Here is a 12,932-nt window from a genome sequence, read left to right on the forward strand (position 1 = left end):
ATGCATTGAAATAATTCTTTCTTACGAGAGGATCATGAAATCTTGCTAAGATAATTTATAGCCTGGACACACCCTTTTCAGGCATATATTGATTGAATTCTTGCTTTAGAAGATCATTTTAAAACGTTCTTTAAATCTCAGCACTACTGTGGTAAGCCTTGTCTTACAGATCTGCTCGATAGCTATGGATCATTCCAAATGTGAAGGCCACCATTCATGTCCAATCAATCCAGAGTTATCTTATGATCCACAATATATCTATATTGATATATGGGCCAGAGGACACCCCCCAAGAGATGGAAGGGCCCTGAAGAAGCAATGTCTACTTTACATGACAACTTCAGTATCATCAAATGTACACTACAAAAACAAAGCTGTTTGACAATCTCTGAAAACTCCCAAGGTACCTCTCCATATCACAATGGAACCATGGATTCAAAAGAAAATCCAGTGGTGACCCTGAAATGACCATAAAAGGGTCACTTCATGACAAACACTTGTCACTCACTAAATATTATAGTAATGGGTGTCCATGCCCTTAAGGTGTACCATGCAACTGAGGAACTAAAAAAACAAAAACAAAAACAAAACACCACCAACAATAACAACAAAAACCCAAAGCATACATATGTAACATCAAGTGTGTGTTTACCTATATATCCAGGTGATCCTACAACATGGAAAACAAAGAGATGGTAAAGAGGGAACAACTAAAAGAAATTTAACCATGTAAAACAGTAGTGACTACAGAAGGAAGGTCAGCCAGGAAGGTTCCAGGGAGGACAGGGGCTCAGCCTTCAAGCCTGGTTAATTTCATATGAATGGAGAGGCAAGGAAAGAAGTATCAGTCACAGGGATGGTGAGGGGAAATGTAAGATCAGGATACATGTGACACAACCGAGAGAAATTCACAGGGTCAAAAGACTCTGGGTAACTATGTTTTTGAGCAATGCGTCAAGGTGAACAGTGTTGTTAAAAGAATGATAACCTCCTAGGGCTTAGATCTAAATAGATCTAAGGACAGATCTATATGGAGAAGGAAGACAGGTAAAAGATAGATAGTATAGATCTAAATGGAGAAAGGAGACAGGCCAAAGAGCCCCACAGGCAACAGACTCTTATCAGTGTCCTGTGCAGACCTGTGTCCTCAGCCAACAAATTGTCTTAAAGTTAACCTGTGTAGGCTATGCCTGTTCCCCATTGAGCACACTTATTTTCTGGCTTCAAAAAATGACTATAATATTTATGTAAACAGCCAGTATTGGCTGGGGATGTGGCATAGTGGTAGAGCATTGACTGGCACGTGTGAGGCCCTGGGTGCTAACCCTAGCAAAACACACAAAGAGCCAGCGTGGTGTGTCCAATAAAATAACCTTTTTAAAAACACCTCTACCCATATTACAATTTTGACTATAACAACTTGGGAAGAAATTAATATGATTTGGAGTGACTTTTTCAGCAGTTAAGTGATTCTTTCCTTCCTTCCTGTTTTGGATTGGCCAGTAGTGCAATGAAGCTAATGGACCATGGGAAATAAACAAGCCCATGCCTCAGATTTTTCAACAGAGAAAAAAATTAGCTCTTCAGCAGATGTGTGTATTTCATAAATTTGTAATGGTAAAATCTCTGGATTATCCTGAGCTTTATTTTAAATTTATATAGTTTAAGGACTAAACAGATTTTTTTTAACAAATAAGTAAGTCACTGGGAAATGCAAAAAAGAGAAGTTGCAATTTAAGAGGCCCACATGTCAAGTTTTCAAAAATACTCCCAATCTGAGCAACTGATTTTACAAATCAGAAAACAAGCTACTTAATTTTTAGAATGATACCCTACAACTTTGTTCAGGAATTTATCTGCACAGCTAAAAAATGTGAATTGCTAGAGCTTTACAAGTTTATTTTAATTAAAATTACCTTTGAGAATTTGCAAATACAAAAATTAAAACTGGAAATTATTTCTGAAAATTAATACAAAATAAAAGAGTGACTATTCAGAGTCTACTCATTTTGTATAACATGCAATCTTTAAGCACATCTTATGCTAACTATGTCAGAGAGCATATGGGGCTGAACTATTTTAAACCTCCTGTTTAACATGGCAGGACATGAGAGTGGAGTACTGCAGAACAGGACTATGAAATACATTTCTCAATGGAAATTCCTGGCATGAAAGAATCTGAACTAATCAAGAAATGTCTTTTCTTCTATAAGCATAGGTTTTCCTAACTGGTAAGACTAGTGATGATAACATTTACCAGAGATTAGTATGGGGTAGACATCAATCAATTTACAGGCATTATCTCATTTAGTTGTCATACTACCCAACAAGATAGGAAATGTCATTCTCACTTTACAGGTTTAGTTCTCTTCTGTATATGAGAACATCAAGGCAAAGAGTTTGGTGGAACAGGATTCAAAAATAGGGGCTCTAGCTCTAGAATGCATGCTCTCAGCCACTATGTTTATAAAAGCAGTTCCTGAAAACCTTAGTAAAAGATGCCATATATTTACAAGAGTTTTTTTTTTAACTTATGTGACACATCACCAACACAATCTAAAGTAATGATTCATTTAAATACAACAGTACTAAGACAAGGAAAACAAAACCCTAGTACATTTTAACAGGCCACATGTGTTTCCTTATTTAAGCTAGATGAAAATAGTACTTAATGCAACTATTAAGTTGGGCTTTAAAAACAATAAGAACTGTTAAACAAGAGCTACAATAGGATACACAATAAACAAAATAGCAAGTCAGTTGCTATTCAAATTCAGAAAAAGAAGTTAGTATAGGAACTTACTTTCCCCCTTCTTATTTTTCATTGTTCTGAAATAAGAAGGAATAACTGGTCTTCAATTTGATAAGCATTCTATTTTTCTTTATTGTGTTTTCTTATGATGTTTCCAAATAACTTAAGATCAAACAATTTTGGGTCAAACGTTGGTTTGTAAGTGTGAACAAATTTGATTGAGAGAGTACATCAAAACATTGCAAATTAGAGGCTGAGAGTCAAAAGTGGGATTCACTCCAACAAGGTCTGAAAGATAATTACTGATGCTTCACGGAAAAGGAAAACAATGCAAGGAGGGGAAAAACTGTATGAAAGAGAAATCAGGTCTTTTCTGATTAGATAGTAAAAGAACTGGGAATAGGCAAAAAGAGAACTTCACTGAAGACAGTTCTTCAGACTCCTAGTTCAAGGTGAGTCTGAATAGGCCCTGGGATAGAGATGGAATCCAAAAGGCCAAAATGAGCTGTGAAGGGAAGGATACACAATTCTCAAGTACCACCTGCAAGAAAAAAAGTAGGTAGGTACACAGTGGCGTGGAGGAGAACGGGGTCATTCCCAGGCATGTCACAGAGAAGGTGCACAGGAACTCAAGAGAACAGGGAGAGGCCTAGGTTTGCAGAGCAGCTCTCTCTGGGTCCAGAGGGAGGCAGACAAAGCAAGGACCGGCAGAGGACGCCTTGGAGCTAGGTGGGGACTAGGTGAGCACCTAGGGCAGGTCAACCGAGGGCAGGCTCAGCAGTGCATCGCCCTACCGGCGGCCAAGGCCCCGGTCCCACCTGGCGATCCCTCCCCACCTGAAGGTCCCCTCGTCACGGGCGGACCCCACGACTTCTCCCCACCTGGCGATTCCCTCCCCACTGATGGGCCCCACAGCTCCGGTCCCACCTGGCGCTCCTCTCCCCACTGCGGGCCCCCAGGCGCAGTCCCACCTGGCCGTCCTCTCCCTCCTAGCGGTCCCCTCCCCACTGGCGGGCCCACGACTTCTCCATACCTGGCCACCCCCTCCCCGCGGGCAGACCGCGGCCCCCAGCCCACCGGTGCTCCTCTCCCCACTTGCCTGGCCTCACCCGACGCGACAGCCTCAGTGCGCACCGACTGCGTTGCACCCGAGAATATTGCCGGAAGTCGCCCGCCGTCACCGCCTCTACGGGAAGCCCCGCCCCCGGCCGCGCTGATTGGCCGTCGCGGCTCCGGTCGGTGTGGCTAAGAGCGGGTGGCCAGCGGCGCGCGTGCGCAGTGAGCGCCGCCTGGCCCGCTCCGGCGGGGGCTCCAGGAAAGGTGCCCTTTGACCCGTCCCTGGAGGCGTGGGCGGGTCCGCGCAGCCGGGTTTGGCGGCGCGGGGACACGGGCTCGGCCGCTGAAATGAGCACCGGGGCTGGGAACTGCCGAGCTTCAGCCGTCGCTGGGCGTACGTGGGCGTGTGCGCGTGTGAGCGCGGCCCTCCCGGCGGCGGACTGGCCTGGCGGAGCCCGCAGGGCGGGGACAGAAGCCGGCTGCTCGGGGATGGCTTTGTGCGCGTGCCAGCGCCGTGCAAACCACCTGAAAGTGTCTGGTGTGTAGTCAGCAAACATGCACGTTCAATTTTAGTGTCTTCCCTTTCAGAATGAGTTTTTGTATGTGGAACGCATCACAGGAAGGTAAGTATTCATATTTGAAAATGATTCTGTAGGTCATTTCTGATCAGTATTCTAATACTGATTTTTGGCTACTTTACAAGTCATGTAAAACCCATCATGGGCCGAAGTGGGCAGTATTGCTTAACCGCCTTCCCCTTCTTCCTTTCCTTCACACAAGGCCCATCGACTGTATTTTTTCTTATTTGTACTGGAAGTGTATTTGCAAGTAAACCTCTATAGTTGGGACTATTGGATCAAGGTTAACTGCTTGTCGAGTTGATTAGATATTGGCAAGCCAAGATTCTGCTACTACAATGGGGCCATAAAACACAGGTAGTCCTTAGCTTGCCGTGGCGTTTTATCCCCATAAACCCATATAAGTTTAGAATATTGTGACTCAGAAATGCATTTAATACACTCAACCCGCCAAATGTCGTGCCTTAGCCCAGCCCACCTTAAACATGCTCAGAACGTTTACAACAGCTTACAGTCAGGCACAGTCATCTATCACAAATCTTACTTTAAAAGTGTTAAATATCTCATGTGACTTATCAAATAGTGTACTGGAAGTGAGGAACAGAAGCATGGCTGTACTTTCACATCATACTAAAGTCAAATGTCATGTAAGTGCCATCTTGTAAGTTGGAGACCATCTGTATATATGTTAATCTAATTTGCTAGCATCCACACAATTCCTTATGAAGGAAATCTGTTGGCTGTGTTGAGGAGCCAAAATAATTTCAGAAACTCACAAAATAAAAATAGTTTATAAAATAACACCAGAAGTACAAGAAAGCCACGATTTAACAACAGAACCCACAAAGCACAATAGCCTGCAAAGTAATAGCAGGAGCAAAGCACGAGTGTGAGCTCACAGAGCAAGAGTAGACACCTACAAAGTAACCACAAGAACTCAGAGGTAGTTCAGGCAGGTTCAGATGGACTCACATCCAGCGAGTCTTTTGCTACAGTACTTGGGTGCCCTTGTAAAGATTAATATGTTTGGTGACCCCTGGACTGTCACCAAAGGATGGAGAGGAAAGCACTCAGAGGAAAGAAAAAGGCTAGACTTGTGGTGCCACCGGGGTGTTGGAGAAGTGGCCCAGGGACATGATGAGCAGAAAAGAGATGCCCACATACCACATATTTGGGGCATTTGACTCATTTAACACATTTACATATTTGGGAAAATGTTTTTTTTTTTTTTTTTTTTTCTTTAAGGCAGTCTACTCTTGACAGTATCCAAGGAGTTGGAGATATTTGAACTAGTGGTTGCTGCCACAGTGAGGTCTCATGGCAGTGAGCAGGTAGTTGCTGGGTACAAGCACCTAGTGGTTCATGCCTCCCTGAACTCAGCATGCTGGCCTTCCCTGTGCTGCACACATGCTGGCCTTCCCTGTGCACCCTTGCCCTTGGGACTCTCTGGACTTCATCCCCTACAGGCTCACTCATCCTGCACTTCCCCTTTGGAACACAGAGCGTAGTATATCTGGTGGGGTCTTTGCACAATGTGTGAAGACCACTTTATTCTATGCAGCAATAATACTGCAATAGTAAGTGAGTCACCGGATTTAATGTTTAATTCCCAGGTCTGGCCATCCCCTGCCAAAAAAAAAAAAAAAAAAAAGGGAAGGAAAAGAAAAAGAACCAAATCACCACCTGTGCCACTCCAAAGGAAGAATCCCTGATCTTTGGGAACTCCACCCTCTGCAACACGGATGGCAATACTAGGTGAGAAAGCAGGCAGTGGGCACTGTGAGTGCACACATGTGCAGGGGGCGGTGCAGTGACAGCTGCTCCTGGAAGGGCAGCAAGTAGTACAGTCTGTGGGCTCAGACACCAGTGGGCAGCCAGGGTGAGGTCAAAGACAGGAGAAGGTTAGGTTCAGCATGCCATTTGCTTCTGTCTTTCATCTCTTGGTTAGAATAGGATTACAGGGCTGTACACCCAGGTGCCTAACAATTGTCACACATGGAATGTGGAACAGGAAGGCCAATGTGAAGACCCCATGGCCACCCAACTGCAGCTCATCCCCACTCTGATGCCTAGACCTGCGTATGACTCCACTTTCAGCTCCCTGTCCCGTGCACAACACGTGCAAGGAGCAACAGGTGAAACCAGCGTCTGCATTCCAGCGGATGCCTCTTGGGCCCATAACCTTCCTAAACCTGTTTCCCACCTCTGGGAGGCACATGGAGCAGCCAGGGGTGGGTCCAGGTGGGACCAGGCTTTGTGCTCCAGGTCTGCTGGTCTGTCCTTCCTGCAAAACACCTATTGACCAGCTATGTCAAGTGCCCCCTCTGCTCCCACCCCCCTGGGGTGTATTGTCCTTATTGCTCACTAGACCATCATGGCATCTTGTGATTTCTTTCAGTTATTTAAACCTCAGCTCAGCCCCCCTTTGCTTAAAAAAAAAAATCCCAGTTCCCCATAAAAACTAAAAGCTCTCTGAAGGAAGAAGAAAGTTTTTCAGGAGCCATGAAAGCCTGTCTCAACTATAGGAAAGGTAGGGAGAGACATGCAGCAGACAGGCTGCTAATCCCAGATGGAAATGCTGGATCCAAATAGCTCAAGTCCTCCTGACATGCTGGGATCAAGTTCAGACTTTGAAGTCACATCAGATATGGCATCAATGTAGTTCATCAAAATTATATTATTTCCAGTGTGACATGCTTATCCTGCTTTAATATTGCTTTAGGTGAGATCCAAGCAGTGAAATAAATGAGCAGTAGATTGTTAGGACCCAAAGGGACCTTGGTCTGCCTAAGCCTCGTGGCAGACAAAGCCTGCACAATCACAGTATCAGACAGTGAGCACGCGGCCAGCAGGGCCCCACCCTGAGCCAGGTCCTGACTCCCTACCTGGCTTTCTCCCCCCAAAGGAGGATGGTATCTAACTCAGGTACCATGGACCCTGGAATCCTAGAGCCCTCTCCCAGGTCCTCAGTCTCAGGGACAGGGTGCTGAAAGCGGGACTTGAGGTGTAGGTGTCCTCCTCAGTCATCTGACACAGCAGGACGTCCACAGGCTGGGTTGACCCAGAGACTGCTTCTGGCTCGCTGGCCTCTTACCTGTCATGATTGTCCACTGCTTCGTGGGGCTGACTGACCTCATTCTACTGGGAAGAGCATGAAGTTCCAGGCTCTGGAGTCAAATGAGCAAACTTTGAAGGGAACTTGGGGATGTAGATGTGGAGGGAAGCAGGTAGCAGAAGGGCTCTGGCAGGAGACCAACTACCCACAGGAAGAGGCCATAAGTTGCTGACCACATGAACAGAGGGTCAGCTTATACATTCAGATGAAGCTTCAGCTCTATCTAAGGCTATGGTAGCATCCCCCAAAGGGAGATTTAAGCCAGGAGCCTGATCCCATCAGTTAGACCTGGGAGCCATGTGCTGCAGGGAGCAAGGAGAGAAAGTCAACACATAATCTGGTCACCCATTGGTGGATGAGTGGCAGGGATGGGCCAGAGGTGAATTGGGGTGTCCAGAGCTAAGGCCTGAGGCACTGTGGAGTTCTGGAAAGGCAGTCTTCTACCATGAACAGTGTGGATGCGTCTCTCCGTGCCTCTGGCCTGCATGGTTTTTGATAAGAAACACACTGGCAACCTATTGACTTCCCACCGATAGCCTCTCTCTTATGGCCATTCTCATTGTTTTCAGATTCTTTGTTTTGGCTTTCAGCAGTTTGGTTATGATATGTCTAGGTGTGAATTTCTGAGTTTATCCCACTGAAGGATACGATGTCGAGGTGTTGAGATTCTCAGATATATACATTATTGTTTTCCTTCACATTTTAGAAGTTTAGAGCACTGTTTCGTCACTCATTCTGACCTTTCCTCTCTCCCCTCCTTCTTGGACTCACTGTGCATCTGTTGGTACAACTTCACTCTCTTTTTGCATTTAGGTGTGACACTTTCAGAAATTCTACTTAAGAGGGATGGAGTTGTGGCTCAGTGGTAGAGCGCTTGCCTGGTGTGAGGCCCTGGGTTTGATCCTCAGCACTGTATATAATAAATAAAAATAAATTTTAAAAAAGATCCATTTACAACTAAAAATATTTTTAGAAAAAGAAATTCTACTTAAGAGGAAAGATGCCCTTCCTCTGGGATGTGGCTATAAGATCTGGCACTCCACCACCTGTCTTGGGCCTGAGCTGACCTTAAGGATGGAGACCACCTGTCAGAGATCTGGGGGCCTGATGAGTTTCTGGACCCATCATGCTCTGGGCCTGCCAACGTCCAGACTACATTTTCTGAATTTCTTTTGTGTGAAAGAGAAATAAACATATATCTGGATTAGCTATTATTATTTTAGATTTTTTAAGACATATAGCATGTAACCAATGGAATTATCTAGTGTAAATTTGCCATGAAACATAAGATACCACCAGTTTTGAGGAGTCAGAGTTCTTTACAAGGACTTTAATAATGGTAAAAATTGTAGGCACAGTCTCGTGCAGACCCATTTTCCAGGATACTGCTTCCCGTGGGTCTCCAAGACACTGAGTAGGTATTTATACAGTGTGGAAATGACCATTCAGGTAGGCTCGACATCAGGAAACAGTGGAGCTTTGGGACCTCCTGTCAGAAAATCATGATTTGCCTTGCTCTTCAAGGTTTTCCTATAGGCCCCTCCCCCCCAAATTCATGGTAATTTCAGGCCATTTCTCGAATTGTTCCTCCTATAAAACAAAAGTCCCTTATACTTGTTAACTTCCTAAATCCTCTATCTTGCTACCATAGCCTTTAATGGAGCTGAGGTTTCATCTGAATGTAGAAGCTAAGTTTCTGTGTTCTGACTTTATCTTAGGCATCTGCATCTCCAAGAAACAGAGTGTATGCACCAGTGGGCACAGCACTCTTGTTGAAGCTGCAGCTGAAAGTCATGTCTCCTTAGTGACTACTCAACTGAGCTGCTAGTTAACTTCTCTGGTCTCAGCAATGAGTCAGCCTCCTCTGCCTCTTCCTTGGGTTGGTTTGCCTCAAAGTTCTTCAAAATGTTTATAAAACATGCAGTTAGTTGGCTTTCGTTTCCTAACCTGAAGATGTTCCTTACTCTGGCTTTTGCCATTTTTCATTCCATCTCACTAGAGCATAGTAGAGAAGTCCTTCAAGGAAGAATGCTTTCAACAGAGCAGCTGCCAGCTGCTGTACATTTTCTTTACCTAGTCCTAAATATGAGACCTTCAGCAACACCCTGCTCACTGCTGGCTCATATCATTTATATTGCCCTAGGTTTTATGTTGGAGAAAAGACAAGAAAATATGTAGAAACAAGAGGCAAACTTGTTGACTCTTTGACATTCTTGCTTACACACACGGAGGTGGACCACAACACCTGAGAGTGAGCTGAAGACAGGGAAAGGAAGAGGCAGTTACTAGGCTGGGAACTGCTTCTCACCACTGAAATAAATTCTGGTCTCATGCAGACTCATTCTCCAGGACATTGTGGGCGTCAACCAGCCTGGTTCTAAGATGACATCAGGGTCCTGGCTAAAATCTCCCCTTTCTGTCCTGCTACCGTAGCCTTAGATGAAGCTGAAGCTTCATTTGAAATTATAAGCTGTTTCTGTGTTCTGATTTCACCTTTTCCACATAGACCTTATACATCATTATAAGGTTATACCATAGTATATCATGCTTCCAAGAGCCCCAAATCATTTGTTTTGACGACTTTCCCCAGTTTCTAATGTCATAAGGACCCTGCTAATTGAATTTACTTTAACTTCTTTTTTTCCAAAATTTATTGGAAGGATGTTTAGTGTGGACATTAACCATGTTATTATTTTTATGCTCATAACCAAATCAGAATTAAATTTTCCAATATCATGTAGCACTTTATCACAACAGCTTGCGACAACTCAGATCCATTAAAAATGCTGCCTTCCTATTGAGTCTGGCTTTTTAAATTCCATCAAAAAAGCAATAAATTTCTGCTGACAAAATTGCCTGGGAAGTGCCATGTGGCTTGACCCATGGTCCTGCCATGTGTGATTTATTAGGCTCCCAGCTGCAGCCCTTGGGACAGGCTTTGTGGCAGGTGGCCATCATTTGTATAGCTTGGAAGATCCCACTGTTAGACACTCTGGCACTTGGGAACAGTCCTGTCAAGACTGGTAGGATGAAGTCTCATGAAGAAACACCAATAGCTGCAGGAGGCCAGTGTTGTGGGCTGCTCAAAGCGGTTCCAAGTCCTTAGCTGGGCCACTGGAAATTGGCCATGGCTGGAGAATACACAATACAGAAGTTAGAAACACTACAAATACAAACTAAGCACACTCTGACCCTCTTCTACAGAGCTGGCTCACCAGCACCACTGGACACACCCCAGTCAGGTACCTAGCCATCACCACGGACTGAATGTAGTGTCCCATGCACTGTCAGTGACTGTAGGTGCCTCTGGCCACACAGAAGCAGATTTTTCTGTCCAGCTGTGGTGAGTTTGGCTATGGCCAAACTTTTCCTTTTACTCCTCCCCCCCACCTTTTTTTTTTTTTTTTTTTGGCAAATCAGACCATTTAACTCTCATTTAGGGCCTGGTTAAGGAAAAGAGGCACACAAAATTGGCTCTGCCCAGAGTGCTAATGTTGCAGTCCACTTTGCATAACTTTATTTTCCAGCCTTCTAGCAGAGAGCCATGCAGAGCAATAAGGAAATAACTCGGAGTCTCCTAAAGGCCACCTTAAAATGGATGTATAGCAACTAAAAATCTTAAGAATTATCAGCAAATAATGATGTTTACTTGTGATGATGTTAAAAGAGAAATGGGACCAAATAAGGTTTTCCTTCAATTAAACTCCAGATGGGCATTTCCTGGTGTCTGAATCTTCTGACTCACCCAAGCACTAGGCATAGTTTTCCCCTCTGAGTCACCAGGTTGTCAAATGCTGTAGCCTTTCTTCTGGGAGGGGACTTGATATGATAGCAAGTCCAAAGCTCACAGATAGGAGAGCACAATTAATCCACTATGTGCCAGGAGGGACCCAGCCGAGGTGCTCCAGCAACAGGGCAAAGTCCACAGACACTGGCCAAGTGTGTGGGCATTGGTCCCTCTGCCTCCCGAAACTCGTTGCTGCTGGAGAGACAGAAGGAATAGACTGTCTGCCCTTGCTTCTGCTTTTCATCCCAGCTGTACAGCCTTCCCTCTCCATGGCAGTCTAGTCCCCACTTATGTGTCCTGTGGGTAGTGGAGTTCTTTAGTGTCGAGTTTTCAGGAGACACATGAAATGCTGCAGTTATGAGTGCTCAGGGTGCTTGTCAGTGTGGATGCTGGATCTGACCAAGTACAAAATCACGTGGAAGAAAGCAGATCCTCAATAGGACACCCATAGTGCAAGAGTTAACAACTAGAATCAACAAATGGGAATTACTCAAACTAAAAAGTTTTCTCTCAAAAAAAGAAACAATAAGAGAGATAAACAGGGAGCCTACATCCTGGGAACAAATCTTTACTCCTCACACTTCAGATAGAGCCCTAATATCCAGAGTATACAAAGAACTCAAAAAATTAGATAATAAGATAACAAATAACCCAATCAACAAATGGGCCAAGGACCTGAACAGACACTTCTCAGAGGAGGACATACAATCAATCAACAAGTACATGAAAAAATGCTCACCATCGCTAGCAGTCAGAGAAATGCAAATCAAAACCACCCTAAGATACCATCTCACTCCAGTAAGATTGGCAGCCATTAAGAAGTCCAAAGACAACAAGTGCTGGCGAGGATGCGGGGAAATGGGTACACTTGTTCATTGTTGGTGGGGCTGCAAAATGGTGCAGCCAATTTGGAAAGCAGTATGGAGATTTCTTGGAAAGCTGGGAATGGAACCACCATTTGACCCAGCTATTCCCCTTCTCGGTCTATTCCCTAAAGACCTAACAAGAGCATGCTACAGGGACACTGCTACATCGATGTTCATAGCAGCACAATTCACGATAGCAAGATTGTGGAACCAACCTAGAAGCCCTTCAATAGATGAATGGATTAAAAAAAATGTGGCATTTATACACAATGGAGTATTACTCTGCAATAAGAAATGACAAAATCATAGAATTTGGAGGGAAATGGATGGCATTAGAGCAGATTATGCTAAGCGAAGCTAGCCAATCCTTAAAAAACAAATGCCAAATGTCTCCTTTGATATAAGGGGAGTAACCAAGGACAGGGTAGAGAGGAAGAGCTTGAGAAGAAGATTAACATTAAACAGGGATGATAGGCGGGAGGGAAAGGGAGAGAGAAGGGAGATTGCATGGAACTGGAAGGTGAGCCTCAGGGTTATACACAATTACATATAAGAGGAAAGGAGGGGTAGGAGAAAAATTATATAAGTGGAAGAAACGATTTATAGTAGAGGGGGTGGAGAGAGAGAAGGGGAGGGGAGGGGAGGGGAGGGGGGATAGTGGAGAATGGGATAGACAGCAGAATACATCAGTCACTAGAAAGGCAATTTGTAAATCAATGGTAATGTAACTGATGTGACACAGCAATCTGTATACGGGGTAAAAATGGGAGTTCATAAC

The 12,932-nt window shown here is 44.5% G+C and overlaps 1 protein-coding gene and 1 long non-coding RNA gene across 4 annotated transcripts in view; one reads left to right on the forward strand and one right to left on the reverse strand.

Moving 5' to 3' along the window:
• Nucleotides 1–3,946, reverse strand: part of FBXO25 (F-box protein 25) — a 47,864-nt gene extending 43,918 nt beyond the window's left edge. Inside the window, exon 1 of one of the 2 annotated variants that reach the window (XM_081269487.1) lies at nt 2,804–2,823. The gene's annotated coding sequence lies outside the window, so the exon portion shown is untranslated. Of the gene's footprint in view, nt 1–2,803; nt 2,824–3,851 lie in introns of those variants that run through there. The other variant, XM_081269485.1, reaches the window with a different exon arrangement.
• A 231-nt stretch (nt 3,947–4,177) lies between these two features.
• Nucleotides 4,178–11,184, forward strand: LOC308635151. 2 transcript variants are annotated; one of them, XR_014019150.1, is made up of 3 exons: nt 4,178–4,431; nt 6,000–6,141; nt 9,645–11,184. It is a non-coding gene; the product is annotated as an uncharacterized lncRNA (long non-coding RNA). The 2 variants fall into 2 exon arrangements; XR_014019151.1 differs by having other exon boundaries at nt 9,220–11,179.
• The last annotated feature ends 1,748 nt before the right edge of the window (nt 11,185–12,932 follow it).

The sequence above is a fragment of the Spermophilus citellus genome (genome assembly GCF_964194105.1).
Source record: "Spermophilus citellus genome assembly, chromosome: 16".
Taxonomy (NCBI): Eukaryota; Metazoa; Chordata; class Mammalia; order Rodentia; family Sciuridae; genus Spermophilus; species Spermophilus citellus.